We start from the raw sequence: 18,153 nt of genomic DNA, 5'->3' as shown, positions 1-18,153 counted from the left end.
TGAATCCTAATGGGGTGGGGATACCATTATCTACCTACTCATCCCAACCACAGATAAGTGTCACACATGTGGTATAAAACACTCCGACTTGACTCTTTTACAATTAAAGTTGTCGGCTAAAATATTAAAAAAAAAGGAAATTTGTCATCCGAAAAAAATTGACAACTAAAGTTGCCATACTCGTGGTACTAAACTTGTCATAAAAACATTCATAGCTATCATGCCACATATGTGACACTTATCAGTAATAAGAGGCGTGCTATGCTTCCGCCGGCGGAGTTTTTATGAGCTGTCAGATCTGGCATAATTTTGTAGTTTTATGTTGCTCACTTTTACCATAGATATTTGCAATAAATGTTGTGTTGTGTTGTTTTTTAAAATGGGTCTTGCTGTCATTTTTTATTCGGAGCTGCTAAAAATCCGCTGGGGCGCTTTGTCCCTTGTTTCGGCCAGTCTAAGGCGCGGACCGGCCCATTTTCAGTTATTTTTCATCGAACCGCGGTGGGCTGGGCAAGTGTTCGAGTGGGCTTTATTGTCCTTTTTTTTTTGCTTTTTCTGTTTTCTGGGGCCGCAAGGAGGGGATGGGGAGGCGGACACCCGTGGTAATTGCACTTTGTCTCTTTCCATTCCCCAGTCCCAAATCTGAAGAACTCCGCACGGGAAGAAGAGATGTCGAGCTCCAAGGCCGCCGAGCTCCAAGGCTTCTCCAACGAACAGATTGACTTGTTACTGCATGCCCAACGAGAGAGAATGGCTGACGCTGCTTGTGGAGTAAGTTTCCCCTACCTTCTTTTTCCATCTGTTTTTGTTTGTTTGTTGGTGCTACACCGTAGATCTGAGGGGGATTGGGTCGTTTTGTTTGTTTGTATTAAGTGTAGATAAATAGCTTCAATCATATAATCGGCTCCAGGATTTTAGCCATTTTTCCCGTGTCATTTTTCTTCAAGCAGTGGCATGTAGGGGGTGTCCCCTTTTCTGTGTGTGATTTTTATCTTCAAATCTTTGAGAAACCTTTTGCGAATCAGTAGGATGTCGATATCATTTCTCTGGAGAAACAAGAGGACGATTCCTGAACCTATCATTTAGCAGTGGCATGTTTTCTTTTTCAGATTTTTCTTTGCTGAAACCCTATTAATCAGTACCATGTTGCATATCTATTTCTCTGGAATCAAAGATAAATGATTCACTGAACTTATCTCTGTAGCAGTGGCATGTTTATTTGTTTGTATCACGTTTTTGATTAGTAGTTTCAAGCAGAGAATCTCCCTAGAGTTAATTTTTTTAGATTTTCATTTGTGCGTTCATGCATAATAGTGTCTCTCGCTGACCTTGTCGATCGGCATGTCACCGTTGTGATTGAGGATGAAACCGGTTCTTTGCTTGTAGCTAGATTCACTTACCATGATAAATAAAACTATGTTTCTGTGGCACCTCTCTTCAATTCAGTTTGTTTTTTGCGTTCCCCTTTGTGTCTGAAGCTGCTTCAAGAGAGCACTCAGTCACGTTTCCCTTGTCGATCGACAATGTCCCTCGCTGAGGGTGAGTGAGTTATTCCTTGTCCTAGAATAAATACATAGAGCATCTAGTGAAGAACCGAGCCTGATTTTGGGAGTGATTAAGGAATGAAATGGTTCCTTTACTTCTAGCTAGATTCAATCAAGTTCTGAAAATGAATTTCCCATTCTGTAACTTCCATCCTTGTTCAGATTGTTTTTGCGCTCTTCTCCCTGAAACTGTTTTGACGCGGCTGTGGCAAGGAAACAGATTAGCACTAGTTACAGTCGGATAAAATGAGCCTACTAAGTAGCAAAGGAGGGTTAGGCGTCGAGTCCCGGTAGCACGCAGTGCTCCCTCTGTAGAGATAGGAGCATGTTTTTAGGCTTCCTATGTTTGACTTTCTTTTGTTAATATATAACCTCTGTTAGCCATTATTTTTTTCTTTCTACATCTAGTCTAGAGTATGTTGTGGTTGGTTTTGTTTTCTTTTAAAGTATGTTTGTGGTAGCCATTTCATTTGGCCTGAATGTATATAGGCTTTTTTTGCAGCAGAAGGATCTGCTGCACTAGTAGTGATTCAGAACCCGGATTTGTTTTGTTCTTACTCTGTGTGTGTGTCATAAGTGGAAAAGTGTGAGAGAGAATGAATGTTTGATATCCTGGAATTTAGTTTTAGGGGTCTCAAACTGAATGCACGGGGTCTGTGTTTCGGTATTCAGCCCACAATTAGGCAAATTTCTGTACGTGCTAGTTACGCATTGTGCAAGCTAGTGCTCCACTTGTTTTGATTCTGTCTAATGCATGATTCAGACTCGAGATTGACTTATGACTATACGAGAGAATGATTTTATATCCAATTCATGATGGAGGGCATGTTTATTTGTTCTGTCAGATTTTTTTCCTGAAACTCTATTAATCAGTAGCATGTTCGAATCTCTCTTTTGTGGGATCAAAAGAGAATGATTAATAAAACTATGTTTCTAGCAACAACATGTTTTTTCAGTTTTTTTTCTGAAACCCTATGAATCGGCATGATGTTCATTTTTTTGTATATGAATCAAGATAAATGATTACTGAATGCATCACTAGAAGTTGACTGTCTTTTTTTCCATGTGTTCCACAAATTTTTTGTTTTAATATGGTCTTTTGATAGATTCATCTTTTTTTTATCTCCACAACCCAATGTAAATATATCTTTTCGTCATCAACGTCGACGCCAATGATAACTCATCATTACCCCGAAATCCTTTTTTTCCGGAAGCATACAAGTATCTGACTGAAATCATTAGGTGAATATGTATGCCTCTCACTAGCACAAATTTATGTTTGGCGCCTTTTTCTATATACACAGGAGATGGTTTGCAGAATTTGTCTGAGCCCTTGCAACCGCTAGAGCAAGGGAAGCGGCATCAGCATGTACCTCTGGAAGGAGTTCAAAAACACATGGGTAAATCCGCAGCCCCTGTTTCTTTTTTATTTGTATTTTTCATTTTCTGATCTTTATTTTTTAGTTTATACTCATCATCAGAGAATATATTGTTGAAGGTTGACCGCAACTGCATGCCTACACACCCGACTGCAATTGCATGCCCACACACTCGAATGCAACTCACATTTGTTTTGTAAGTGGGCGGTGGGAGAGTGTTGGGAGTTGCATGTCCCATACTAGACTTGCAACTGCAAGTGTTGCCCTCGACTCCAACTGCATGTCTCCTTCCGGACAGCAATTGGCACTGTGTTTTTGTAGGAGAGGCCGGGGGGGGGGGGGGGGGTTGCACTCTCGACAGTAGGCTTGCAACTGCAAGTGCTGCCCGCGACCGCAACTACATGCCTACACACCCGACTGCAACTGCATGTCCAACACCCGAATGCAACTGCCATTTGTTTTATAAGTGGGTTGTGGGAGAGGAGTGGGAGTTGCATGTTCGATAGTAGGCTTGCAACTGGAAGTGTCACCTTCAACTGCAACTACATGTCTCCTTCCCGACTACAACTAGCCTTGTGATTTTGTCGGGGGGTGGGGGCGGGGGGTTGCATGTGTGACAGTAGGCTTGCAACTGTAAGTGTCGCCCTCGACCCGCAACTATATGCCTACACACTCGATAACAACTTCATGCCCACACACCCGAATGCAACAGACATTTTTTTTTGTAAGTGGGCGGCGAGAGAGGGTTGGGAGTTGCATGTCCCACACAAGACTTGCAATTGTAAGTGTCGCCCTCGACTCTAACTACATGTCTCCTTCCTGACCGCAACTGGCCTTGTGTTTTTTCGGAGAGGGGGGAAGTTTCACGTCCGGCAGTAGGCTTGCAACTGCAAGTGCCGCCCTCGACCGCAACTGCATGCCTACACACCCGACTGCAATTGCATGCCCACACACTCGAATGCTACTCACATTTGTTTTGTAAGTGGGCGGTGGGAGAGTGTTGGGAGTTGCATGCCCCATACGAGACTTGCAACTTCAAGTGTTGTCCTCGACTCCAACTGCATGTCTCCTCCCCGACAGCAACTGGCCCTGTGTTTTTGTCGGAGGGGTCGGGGGGGGGGGTAGTTGGACGTCCGACAGTAGGCTTGCAACTGCAAGTGCCGCCCTCGTCTGCAACTACATGCCTACACACCCGACTGCAACTGCATGCCCAACACCCGAATGCAACTAACATTTGTTTTGTAAGTGGGTTGTGGGAGAGGGGTGGGAGTTGCATGTTCAACAATTGGCTTGCAACTGCAAGTGTCACCCTCCAACTACATGTCTCCTTCCCGACTACAACTGGCCTTGTGTTTTTGTCAAGGGCGGTGGGGGATGGGGGAGTTGCATGTGTGACAGTAGGCTTGCAACTGCAAGTGTCTCCCTCGACCCGCAACTACATGCCTACACACTCGACGGCAACTTCATGCCCACACACCCGAATCAAACTCACATTGTTTTGTAAATGGGTGCTGGGAGAGGGGGAGTCGCATGTCAAACAGTAGGCTTGCAATTGCAAGCATCACCCTTGACTGCAACTGTATGTCTCCCTCTCGACTGCAACTAGCCTTCTGTTTTTTGTCGGAGAGGAGGGGGCAGCTGCATGTGCGATAGTAGGCTTGCAACTGCATGTGTCGCCCTCGCCCGCAATTGCATACCCACACACTCAACTGCAACTGACCTTGTGTGTTTTGTAAGGGGGCAGTTGCGTGTCCAATTTTAGGCTTGCAACTGCAAGTGTCGACTACAACTGCATGCCTACACACCCGACTGCAACAGCATGCCCACACACGCGAATGCAACTGATATTTGGGCGTCAGGAGAGGGGTGGGAGTTGCATGTTCGATACTAGACTTCGAACTGCAAGTGTCACCCATGACTGCAGCTGGATGTCTCCTTCCCGACTGCAACTCGCCTGGTGTTTTTGTCGGAGGGGGCGCAGTTATTTGTCCGACACTAGGCTTGTAACTGGAAGTGTCGCCCCCGACTGCAATTGACCTCTTTTTTCTATCGGCGGCGAGAGGGGTGTAGTTGCATGTCCGGCAGTAGGCTTGCAACTGCAAGTGTTGGCCCAGACTGCAATTAACGTTTTTTGTTTTTGTCAGTGGGCGGCGAGAGAGCGGCGAGAGAAGGTGATGTGTAGTTGCATGTCTGACACCTGGCTTGCAACTACAAGTGTTGCTCTGGACTACAACTGCATGTCTAGCAAACGACTGCAACTGACATTTTGTTTTGTTAGTGTGTGGCGGGAGAGGAGCGAGATGGGGTGATAGGTAGTTGCATGTCCAACATTAGGCTTACAACTGCAAGTGTCGCGCCCTGGCTGGAACTGACATTTTTGTTTTGTCAGTGGATAGCGGGAGAAGGTGATGGGCAGTTCCATGCCCGACACTAGGCTTGTAAGTGTCGCCCCCGTCCGCAACCACATGTTTGACACTAGGCTCGGAATTACAAGTGTCGCGCTCTACTGCAAATTGCTAGTGTTTGTCCTCGACTGCAAATGCATGTCCCCATGGGACCCGCAACTAACTTTATGTCTTTTGCCGAAGGGCGGCGGAGGGGAAGATTTCAACAAGATTTGTTTGCTTTTGTTATTTTTTAAATCAAATACAAAGTGCCAACTTATTTTTTTCCATGCACATCAAACCCGATACAAAGTTAAGCTTCTTTATCTAAGAAATTAGAAGTAACATCAATTGTTTTGTATATTTTTCTTTTTCTGAAGTCTATGGAATGTGGCCCCAGGCTCAACATCTTCTAGAGGTCTCCCCACGGTACTCTTCAAATTCAGGGAGAGGGAGAGATGAAGGGAGGGAGGTAGCGAGAGAGGGAGAGGGAGAGAGAGGGGCACACGACGGAAGTCGCTGGCGACATGATGCTTGGCCACGCCGGCATGCCTCCAGGCTCCTTGAGCCCAAATCAACCCCATTGCACATGTCCACGAGTCCAAATCGAGCTGCGGTTCTCAATTTGCTGGCTAGGGTTAGTGGTTTTGTTGCAAAATAACTTTCTAACGGGAGTTGCAAGTTTTTGAGGGGGTGATTTTGTGTTTTTGGCGCGAGTTTTGTACCTTCTGATGTGAAATGAAGGAACATTTTTTGATACGCGGGGTTGATAAGCAAGGTATATGGGATCGGGTAGGAGATTTTGTGGGGGGGGGGGTGGGGGTCAAGTGCGATACGTTTCATATGCCTGGTAGTGGTGAGTTGTATGTATTTGTAATAGCAGTAGCATCTGTTTTGAGAACCAAACCGGATTATATTTGATGCACTTGGGTTCATTGCTAAGCTGAGCAGCTAGAGACATTTTTTAGTTGGTTTGATTGTAAGCTTTTGTTGTTGGAAATATGCCCTAGAGGCAATAATAAATAGGTTATTATTATATTTCCTTGTTCATGATAATCGTTTATTATCCATGCTAGAATTGTATTGATAGGAAACTCAGATGCATGTGTGGATACATAGACAACACCATGTCCCTAGTAAGCCTCTAGTTGACTAGCTCGTTGATTAATAGATGGTTACGGTTTCCTGACCATGGACATTGGATGTCGTTGATAACGGGATCACATCATTAGGAGAATGATGTGATGGACGAGACCCAATCCTAAGCCTAGCACAAGATCGTGTAGTTCGTTTGCTAAGAGCTTTTCTAATGTCAAATATCATTTCCTTAGACCATGAGATTGTGCAACTTCCGGATACCGTAGGAATGCTTTGGGTGTACCAAACGTCACAACGTAACTGGGTGGCTATAAAGGTGCACTACAGGTATCTCCGAAAGTTTCTGTTGGGTTGGCACGAATCGAGACTGGGATTTGTCACTCCGTGTAAACGGAGAGGTATCTCTGGGCCCACTCGGTAGGACATCATCATAATGTGCACAATGTGACCAAGGAGTTGATCACGGGATGATGTGTGTTATGGAACGAGTAAAGAGACTTGCCGGTAACGAGATTGAACAAGGTATCGGGATACCGACGATCGAATCTCGGGCAAGTAACATACCGATAGACAAAGGGAATTGTATACGGGATTGATTGAATCCTCGACATCGTGGTTCATCCGATGAGATCATCGAGGAGCATGTGGGAGCCAACATGGGTATCCAGATCCCGCTGTTGGTTATTGACCGGAGAGTCGTCTCGGTCATGTCTGCATGTCTCCCGAACCCGTAGGGTCTACACACTTAAGGTTCGGTGACCCTAGGGTTATAGAGATATTAGTATGGGTAACCCGAAAGTTGTTCGGAGTCCCGGATGAGATCCCAGACGTCACGAGGAGTTCCGGAATGGTCCGGAGGTAAAGATTTATATATGGGAAGTCTTATTTTGGTCGCCGGAAAAGTTTCCACTTTATCGGTATTGTACCGGGAGTGCCGAAAGGGGTCCGGGGGTCCACCAAAGGGGTCCACTTGCCCCGGGGGGCCACATGGGCTGTGGGGTGTGCGCCTTGGCCTATATGGGCCAAGGGAACCAGCCCCAAGAGGCCCATGCGCCAAGAGATAAGATAAAGGGAGAGTCCTAAATGGGGAAGGCACCTCCGAGGTGCCTTGGGGAGGATGGACTCCTCCCTGGCCGCACCCTTCCTTGGAGGAAGGGCCAAGGCTGCGCCCCCCCTCTCCCTTGGCCCTATATATAGTGGGGGGGAGGGAGGGCAGCAAAAACCAGGCCCTGGCGCCTCCCTCTCCCTCCCGTGACACCTCTTCCTCCCGCTTGCGCTTGGCGAAGCCCTGCCGGGATCCCGCTACTTCCACCACGCCGTCGTGCTGCTGAGTCTCCATCAACCTCTCCTCCCCCCTTGCTGGATCAAGAAGGAGGAGACGTCGCTGCTCCGTACGTGTGTTGAACGCGGAGGTGCCGTCCGTTCGGCGCTAGGATCATCGGTGATTTGGATCACGACGAGTACGACTCCATCAACCCCGTTCTCTTGAACGCTTCCGCTCGCGATCTACAAGGGTATGTAGATGCACTCCCCTTCCCCTTGTTGCTAGATTACTCCATAGATTGATCTTGGTGATGCGTAGAAAATTTTGAATTTCTGCTACGTTCCCCAACATTTGTGCAGGTCAGTAATGTTTGATGGACTTCCACTTTGGAATTTATTTTCTCACAGCCATATTGCATGACCATGTTCAAATTTGAATTGAATTGCGGCTGCTGAAATCCATCCAAAACCTGATGCATGTAGGCATGAATTAGGATTTGAACGGCTCAATGATGATTTTGTTTAGAGTAGGTTCATGTGTGTGTGTGCGCTATATGATTTTGCTGTTCTTTTTATCCTGTTTTTTAACACAAGCAAACACTAAAGTTTTGTGTATTCCTAAAGTAGAGTTGAGAACATGTCAGCTAAATACAGTGGATCACAACATACTCTGGGGAATATATGAGGAACCGTGAGCTTTTTTTGTGTTCAAGTTCATTTCTAACGGTTTTGTTGTCAGACTTTTTGTGAAGTTTCCAAGATTTTGTTTTTTAGTTGCACATTCTAGTTCAAATGTTTTTATCAGTTACCTTGTAATCCATCATCTTTTCAGCTGGTATGGTTGTGGTTGTTCCAGGTAAAGTTTTGCAATAATGACACCGACGATGCCCCTGTTTTGGTAGTCTGGTTTTTAGGCTTGGCAATGCCCCGCCTAAGATAATGGATAGCAAATCGCTACTAAAAATTGACTCCAAATCCTAGACTGTCAGATGGCAGTAGATGCGTGTGCGTGTGTGTATGTGTGTTAGCCTGGATGTTCTGCAGGAAGATTCCATTCGTTGAAGGGACCTTTACAAGTCTGTGCTCTTATGTGCACAATGTAGAGTAACTGGTGAGGTTTGTTTGTCCTGTGTAACCTAATAAAAAGTTTTCTGACAACCAACATGTGGCCTATTATCTATATTATTTTAACTGCTTTTAAGTTTTGTTGTCGTGAATTCCGATATTACCTGCATTTTGTTCATGTGATATATGCTGGTGGTTCTATTTTTTATTTTATTTTTGCGTCTAAAAACCGTTGATGAAAGGAACTAAAACTGTCTGATTTGCCAAAATTTTCAAAATACCTTTGGTCGTCACGTCTAAGCTTGACAATGAAAATGGCTATAATGTTCGCCCGGTTTCTAGCCTTAGTTTTCTGCCTTTTTTTATGTTGTCCAGTCCCATTGTTTACAACACTAATGTCTTATATACATTTGTGAATACAGCAACGCATGGGCACGACGGAGACAATAGAAATGCAGAACGCAGAGCCCTGAACACGACAGAGACAATGGAGAAGGCAGAGATCAGTGTCTTGAAGATCGAGAGTTAGAAGAGAGACGATATCACGTTTTGCTCTTTTGAAGAAGGTTTGTAACCTTTTTCTACATATAGTGATCTTTTTTTTCTTGAGTTCTAGTTGATACAGGAAATTAACTAGCTAGCATAGAAAGTTGACTAGCTATGTCCCCGTGGTGGCTCTGTACTCATTGCTAACGTTTTTAACTAGCTAATACATGAAGTTTGTTAACTATATCTAATTAATACAGGGAAGTTAACTATCAAAGTCAACTGTGTCTATGTACTCTTGTTGAAACAAGGAAGAGGTCTGAAACAACCATAAGTTGCTCTGAACAACTCTACGAACAGCGGACAACATGGTTCAGTTAGCTAGCTCTAAACATCAATTTTTTCTGAAAAAAATGTGAAACATAAAATAGTGTGATGATATGAGGCGCACAAAGTTTTGTTTGTGTGCTGTGTATGCCTCTTCTATGTACGGTCATCACTGCTTTAAAAAGGACAAACAAACAAAGCACACACCCCAAGCCCATTATGGGGAAAAATAAGACCTAACAGGGAGGGAGATAAAACGGGCCTAATCTGGTACAGCTGACGTCAGCCGACTGAGACTTCGCGAAGTCTCAGTCGACTGAGACATAGACAAACCCTTTTTTATTTTGCGATGGTGGTTTTTTTGCAGAATTTTTTTGGCAGCTTGCAACAAACTTCTTGTAACCACATGGCTGCCGCCGTTTGGCTCGCGAGGAGGCGGGGCAACAGTCGGGACAAAGGCACAACATCGTCACGTGCCCGCACAAAGTCGTGAAGTTGCTCGAAGGAGCCTTTCAGCAAGGCCATCGCCTGCTCAGGGTGCAGTCTGGGTGCTTCGGGTATGGAGTGGAGGAAGGATGGGGGCAAGATGGGAAGAGGTAGAGGATTAGCAATCAACGTGCATGAAACGTGTGGTTTTATGGCTTGCTGCTAATACAAGGGAGAAGGAGAACGATGTGTGTGGCCCTACGGCACACGTGTTAAACATAGAAGCCGGTGGACACAACATGATAATCCGCTGGCCGACAGGAATCATTTTCCTTCTAATAACCAGTTGTAAGATTGATAAACCTAGACAGAGAGATCGAACGGCAAAGGCAATTGGGAGGATGGGGCGAGATGGGAAGAGGTAGAGGATGAGGAATCAATTGGGATGGAACGCGTGAATGTGGCTTGCTGCTAGGATATGAACGATGCGCCTCCCTATAGGACACGTGTTAAGCATAAAAGCTGACGGACATAGCATGATCTTCCGTTGGCCAAGGGGAATCATTTCCCTTCAATATAATAACCGGTGTAAGATTTATAAAACTTTTTTTTAAAAAAAAGAGGATGACCCCGGCCTCTGCATCTGGGAGATGCATACGGCCACTTTATTGATTCTCTCGAGGACCTTACAAAGTATTACAACAATATGCCTGAATCCACCATCCTGGCAACATATGCCGTTACTCCTATCCATACGATGAAGGGGTGCTAGCTGGGCCACTCAGACCACTCACCTAAGTCTAACATCAAAAGCAGGAAGCCCCAGCCGAGCCACATACCGGGTCTGGGGCACAATCCGGTCAGACGCACTCGTGTGTCGTCGCCGTCATCTTTCACATGTCCGTCTTTAGATCATATTGAGGCATCTACCTCGTCTGGCAACTCAGCCATCGACGTCACCATGACGCCAGACAACTACCTCCTCCTGCGCGAGTCCATCCCGCGCATCGGACGCCGAGCCTCCACAGCGCCATGCCGCCGATAACCGCCGCCATCAATGTGTGAGATGAAGCAACGCTCCACCGTCCCCCCAGCCATCACTTTCTCCAAAACGATGCCCCCAAGAGGGAAACCGATAAAACGCCATCATCATCCGATCCGGAAGACCCAGATCTAGGGTTTCCCCCGGAGCATCCCAAGCCTGATGATGCAGACTGCAACGACGATGCCTCGACAAGGGAACGACATCTAAGACGCCGCCATCGTCCGCCATGACCGTAGTTGGCGCGATTTTCAACGGCAGTTGCTCCACCATACGTGCGCCGCCGACGTCGTTGGTCCCTTCAACTGGAGTAAACTTCAAAACGATGCCCTAAAGAGGGACTACGACGCAAAAGCGCCGCCATCGCTCGATCCCAAGGAGATCTAGGGTTTCCCCCGGAGTTTCCCGCGCTGTCAAAGACTAGACAAGGGTAGAATCCCGGTGGATCTGCCCAGCTGCCGACGAGTCGCACCCGCCACCGTGCCGACTGCAATCCAGCGATCAAGGCCCACGCTTGGGTATAGATCCGGCCGCGCCGCCGCGAACCGATCCGGCCACGCCGCCGCCATCCCTGACGACCGCGACGCACCAAATCGCGAGGCCGTTTGCCGCAGGGGAGCGAAGTCGCCGAGGCGCCGCCACCACCCGCCGTGGCATCCGGCCCGCCGCCACGCTCCGGCCCGGGGGCGCCGGCCGGCGCCAGTCCCACCACAGCGAGACAGCCCCACCCGAGTAAGATTTATAAACCTAGATAGGGAGATCGAACAGCAAAGGCACAGGTACTACCGTGTATCATTGGTTTGGGGGTTCGAATCTAGGGAGCTCCTGTAGAGCGCCTTAACCGCCCTGGACTAGTAGCTGTTAGCCACGCATGTCGTAACAAAAACTGAGCAGGGCAACCCATGGTAGACGAGGCTGTGTACGTACCTGTGTAATGTACCTTGTCTTGACTCAAAACGTGTGCTAAGCTGCTAGCGAGCAGACCTACGGTGACCAGTTAGTTTAATCGATGATGCTTTTGTTTGCTTGTTTCTAATAGGACTAAACTAATATAAATATAAACTAAATAGTAACATGCATGTCACATAAAAAAACCGTTTGTTTTACAGCCGACTGAAAACCAATTTGCTCTCAGTTATATTTTTTGATGTAACCAAAACATGACACCTGTCCTTGTTCTCTCCGATGTCAGCATGTTTGTTCTGTACCACAAAAAACCAGGATCGGGTTTTCTAACTGCCCCATTTACGTTCCCATTTACGTTCGGATTGGATCTGTTTATCGTTCATCTACGTTTGTGTGTTGTTTTGTGTGCTGGTTTTATAGACCTTATCACGATGACTTTGCGACTGTCTACTACAATAAGTTCTGCCCTTCGTCATTCATCTACGTTTGTGTTTTGTTCTGGTGCGTTTTGTTCTATAGCCCTTAGCACGATGACTTTCCGACTGTTTACTATAATAAGTTCTGTCCTTCGTCGTTCATCTACGTTTGTGTTTTGTTCTGGTGCGCTTGTTCTATATCCCTTAGCACGATGACTTCCCGACTGTTTACTATAACAAGTTTTGCCCGGCTTCGATGATGGAGGGGCGATGACGCCAGCGTGCCTTCGGCTCGGTTCAGTTTTTGTAATCGTCAGTAGATGGTCTATGAATCTGAATGTAATTTTTATTATTTTAATGTTTATTATACTATTGTGATTAGAGATGAATAGATCAAAAAATATCTCGCAAAAAAACTGCCCCATTTACGGACCTGATAGGTCCACACAAACAAAAGAGAACGACCCAGCGCCACGAGACCTCCTTACCCTCCTGCCCAGTCGCGGCAAGCTTCCTCGCTACGATCAGCAAGAGGCTCCAATGACACAATCTCTCTCCTCAAGCAACCGCACATGTAGAGTCCGATCAGCCTCGGTTGCCACCTGCACCTAAGCCCCCGCCATCAACCACAACACCTCACCACCGCCACATCCTACCCCGCCGACATCATGCACTGCTGACCGCCCAGCTGCGGCCACGGAGCTGCCGCCCTGGTGAGCTGCCACCATAGAGGAAAAGTCAGATCAGGAGCCTGGAAGCCCCACAAACTAGGCACGGCCGCTCACCAGCACCACCTTGCCACCAGGCCACGCCGCCTAGGACCTTCGCCCCGCCATAATCCGCCGAGAGCCCGCAGGCTCAGATCCAGCTTGCGTGAGCCCTGAGCAGGGCACCGTGGATGCACGCCACAGACAGCGGCACCACCGGAGCTCAAATCTGTGCCCCTACAGCTAGGGATAGCATGAGAGACGTGATTCAGGACCATGGTTCAGCCAAACCTATGGTCTATGCCATACGATTTAACATCCTACTACATGTGGATTTGTGACATGCATGTCAACTGCATTTTTTAATCAACCATGCATGGATCCTCATGAATAGACATGCATGCCAACTGCATTTTTTAATCAACTATGCACGGATCCTCATGAATAGTGTTTAGAAATCAATGGTGTCGAGCATAGGTTCGGCTGAACCATGGTTCCGTAAAACATTTTCGGGGATAGCATCCATGTGCCGCCGCCACATCAGGCAGGAGGTAGGCCCCCGACGTCCCAGATCCGCCGCATACACCCACCTTTCCATGCCGACCGCCATGCGCCCACCACCATGCCCATCCAGAGCAGCCCGCTTCAAGAAGCAACGCCATCAACGAGGAAGGCAGCTGCCCGGAGCAGAGCAAGCCCCGTCGACCCGCCAGTTGCAGCATGCGTGCCGCAGCGCAAGCGATAGGAGGGAAATAACGCCCCATCGCCACCTACCCTGGGGCATGCACAGGCTTTGCCGGCGTCCCCTCTGACGGCAGCGCAGTGGGAGAGGGTGCGAAGGGGGCCCCGGTGGCGACCCAACTAGGATTTCCCCATGTCGCCGCCAGAGGGCGACCCGCGGCGGTGGGGGGGGGGGGGTGAGGTGTGTTAGCAACGAGTTGTTTCGTTTTAGAATTTTTGAGTATTTTCGTACACTAACTAGTTATATAACTCGCAGGACTTGGTTTTTTGTTTTTTGTACTTCGGTTTTCAGAGCATGAACTAGTGTAAACTTGGATGTGGGTATATGGTTTCATTAATGATAATGTAATGCAGGAAGGAGCTTCAGTCTCGTGTTCATCTCAAAAAAGATACATGACTTTCTCACTGATGTCTTGAAAATAAACCTGCATTTGGAGGATCTTGTTGACATTTATGTGACCCCGCAGGGTGGATTGCACATGTGATGAGCTTCGTGCACCGCTGTAAACTTGGATGTGGTATCTGATTTCATTAATGATAATGTAATGCGGTGAGGAGTTTTAATCTCTTGTTCATCTAAAAAAACATACATGATTTTTCACTGATGTCTTGGAAATAAACCTGAATTTGTTCATCGGAAAAAACATACATGATTTTCACCGATGTCTTGAAAATAAACCTGAATTTGGAGGATCTCGTTGACATTCCTGTGACCCCGCAAAAAGCCCAGTGCTAATGTATAGCACGTGCCAACCCGAGGGATGCAATTGCGTTATTTTTTTTTTACGATTGTGCACTCATAGAGGATTTTTTCACTGCATTTGTTTTGGTCCATGCGCACTTATCAGTGCTGGTCACCACTGGGCTCGGAGGCCATCCTTTGGTCCATGTGCACTTTTTGGTGCTAGGTCGCGAGTTGGGCTGAGTGGCCTCTTTTATTTGTGCGCTTTGGCATCTTTCGCAGCTGACAGCCGTGCATCATCCCCATGTTGGCGATCCAGCAGGCAGAGTCCGCCTAATAAACCAGTGCATCATCTCCTAGGGAGTGCTCACGATTACCTGTGTATTTTAGTAACCTCACCTACACCGATACAACATAACATAGTGCGTACGTGGCATCTCCTAAGGAGTCCTCATGTTACCTGTGTATTTTAGTAACATCACCAACACTGATACACACTAAGCAACCTAGACTACCAACAAAGTAGAAGACTCGCCGCAAAGGGGAAACCGCCGGACCTCGTTTCACGGCTCACACCAAGTGTCCGCCGGAGAGGACCCCCTGCCCTCCCGCTCCAGAGCATGGAGCATGAACCTGCCTCTAGAAAACAAGGATCGCGAGTGGAACCAACGAGGATCCGTTTCAAGAATAGGAGGTAAGTTACTCCATGCACGCCAGAGCCGAGGGAGCTCCGTGCCAGGATTGAAACTGTCCGCCTATGACAGTGCGGCGCCCCAGAGGAATCTGGGCTCCATGACGACGCCCTCAAGTGGGAGACGACACATCGTGTCGCCGCAGTTGAGACCGAGGAACCGGTCAAGGGTTTTCACCCTAAGTCCTGGTTTGGCGAGGGGAAGCTCGCATGCCTCGCTGTCGCTAGTGCCAAAGCACAAGGCTATCGCCCGGTGCCCCTCAACCTCACCACACCGAGAACTCTCACGCACCTGTCCAACCCGAGGAAAGACATGCCGCCACCAAGCAAAACCTCCATAGCTCGATCTGGGAATCGTCACTGCCAAGGCACCGCAGACACCAAGTTCACCCGAAGTCGCATCTTCTGACGCCCACACGACCAAAAAGAGACCACCGCCGCCGCCAATAAGCAAGGTGAAAGCTGAATTGGCGGCCCACCTCCCGAGGCTGCAGCACCCTCGTCCAAAAGAGCACCAAACCAAGTACCTACCTTGCACACTGTAAGTTGGCATGGATAATTCCGATAGAGATGCACACCACAACCCCTGCCTCCCATCTGAAAACAAGAGGCCGAACTTGGGAGGCCGAGCCGATGATGAAGCCACCACCTTTGAGTGGACGGCGGCCATGGCCCCTAGCCACGGCCACCCATTTGGCTTTGCAGCCACTACCTAGGCCCGGAATCGGGCAGACATCGGGCCGGAGAGCCCGCCTACGCCACAAACCTGGCAGCCGCAAACTCGAAGGAACGAGACCCCCACGGTCAAGGCAAGGCGCACGTCTTCCACCTAGCCACGAGCACGAACACCCGAGGAAGCCTAGCCACCAGCGACTGGATCTAGCGCATTCGCCGCCACACCACGAGACCGCCGCCGCGGGCGCCCACACCACGCAGCCCATCGTGCCGGAGACAGAAGATGACGACCCTGTCGCCACAACAGCCAACACGCTGCCACCACAGACACCAGGTTCACCCAAAGTCACATCTTCTGATGCCCACACAACCAAAAAGCGACCACCGCCGCCGCCAATACGCGAGGTGAAAGCTGAATTGGCGGCCCAAAAAGAATTCGAACAAAAAGCCCGGGGCTAATGTATAGCACGTGCCAACCCGGAGGGTGCAATTACGCTATTATGTTTACGCCCGTGCACACTTATCGGTGCCGTCCGTGTGCACTTTTTGATGCTGGGTCACGGATTAGGCTCAGTGGCCTCTTTTATTTGTGCACTTTGGCATCTTTCGCAGATGACAACCGTGCACCATCACCATGTTGGCGATGCAGTCCCTAGAATTCGGCCTAATAAACTGGTCACCATCCTGTTTAAACTCCCGCTACGGTACTAATCTGCGCGTGGATTTCGCGTCCCGTGGATTTCGCGGATCGCACCGGTCACCCTTAAAAGCTCGGATGAGGCCCAACTTGGCCCGTTTCAGGCTTCTGAGGCCCGTTCGGCCGTTCCCCGTCCACTCTCACCCTCGTCTCATCGCCGCAAGTTTTCTCACCCTCGTCTGCTATCTGGACCTCCGTCGATCCAGGCATCCATCTACCAACTACCCTGCCGGAACTTTTCTCTCCCCTGCGGAGCCGGCGAAGCCATGGTTTCTCTCTCTTCCGGCGACTCAGCCGTGAAATCTCCGTCGAGCCCTTGCGTGTGTTGCTTCGCTGCCTCTCTCGCGTCTCGGGCGGACCAGGGGGATCCCTACTGATCCTTCCCGGCCTTGGATCCTGCGTAGGTGACGATCAATAGGCAGGCAACTAGGGTTTCGTTGTGAGTCCGATCTCGAGATCACGGTGGCAAGCGAGAACTTTGGATCCAAAAGAGGAAGTAAGAAGGAGAGCACGGAGGAACTCTTGGCACGTCTGAATCTACAAGAGGAAGAGCACGATGTCCCCTGGACCTGCCCAATGTACAACCGGCCTCAGGTATCTGAATTTGAGCATGAAAAAACACCTGGGGTGCAGCCGCCCTCTTCTTTTGCATCTTGCGCTTTGGCCGGCATCGTATGGTATCTGAATTTGAGCATGAAAAAACACCTGGCTTGCAGTAACCAACGTGAAGTTCAGAAATCCAGAGTATGGTAGCTTTTGTTTGTTTTCTCACATTCCTTTGGATCACTTTGTGTTGCCTCCATTGCCCTGGTTTAAATCTTCCTAACTGCGTGCGGAGTCTGCAGAAATGAAATCGATTTTCACAATATGCTGCGAAGAATTACTTGCAGATGGCGTCCACATGGGTGATAACGTGCATGGTGTTGATCTGTTATCAGTTTCGCAATACCTTGATTTGCTTCAAATGGTTTTAACCAATGCTTCTACTGAATAGCGCTCATCTTATTTACTGCTGTAGCTAAATGTATATTTTTTCCTAGAGATTAGGACTGAATTTTGTTGATTATGGTTCTGATAGAGCCCAATCATAAAAGAAGAGGAAGCAAACTTAAGCTGGTGTTGAAGTTGAACTCAGTTTCCTACATCTGTATCTGCGTTCTGCGATATGCCAAACAGGCATATTATAATTTTCATCTATTGTGGTTGCTAATGAATTTTGAAATAACAAATATATTCCATGATGTAGCAGAGGCCTTACAATGCAATGTATAATCTTTTGTGTTGCACATTTCAGAGAAGTATACTCAACTATCATAAAGAAAATGACACTATAAATTATGTCATGATTAGGTAATTGATTGGCATTTTCTTCTTTGTACATGTTTTTTCTGTGCAATACCTTTTGTGCAGCTAGAAAAGAATAGGATACCTAACTACAGAGACTTTCCAACCACTCTGCCAAGTAGTTCATTGTATCTAATGCGTAGTTTAAAAAATATATTTTGGCTTCATATAATTTGAGATTAACTCGAACTATCAATAGTTAATCCAATGTTTATTCCATCTTATCAGGGAACATGTTGAGTCCAGTGTACTTGCTTAATCTTCTTTTTTGTTTCAGGGG

The 18,153-nt window shown here is 47.7% G+C and overlaps 1 long non-coding RNA gene across 2 annotated transcripts; it reads left to right on the top strand.

Moving 5' to 3' along the window:
* The first annotated feature begins 602 nt into the window (after nt 1–602).
* LOC123075843 (uncharacterized) lies at nt 603–10,516 on the top strand. Of its 2 annotated transcripts, XR_006436217.1 has the most exons (4): nt 603–771; nt 2,849–2,944; nt 9,156–9,299; nt 9,914–10,516. It is a non-coding gene; the product is annotated as an uncharacterized lncRNA (long non-coding RNA). The 2 variants fall into 2 exon arrangements; XR_006436216.1 differs by lacking the exon at nt 9,914–10,516 and having other exon boundaries at nt 9,156–9,481.
* Nucleotides 10,517–18,153: the final 7,637 nt, after the last annotated feature.

Source organism: Triticum aestivum, chromosome 3D, assembly GCF_018294505.1.
Source record: "Triticum aestivum cultivar Chinese Spring chromosome 3D, IWGSC CS RefSeq v2.1, whole genome shotgun sequence".
Classification (NCBI taxonomy): Eukaryota; Viridiplantae; Streptophyta; class Magnoliopsida; order Poales; family Poaceae; genus Triticum; species Triticum aestivum.
The sequence above is the reverse complement of the archived record's forward strand: the minus strand, read 5'-3'. Positions and strand labels throughout refer to the sequence as shown.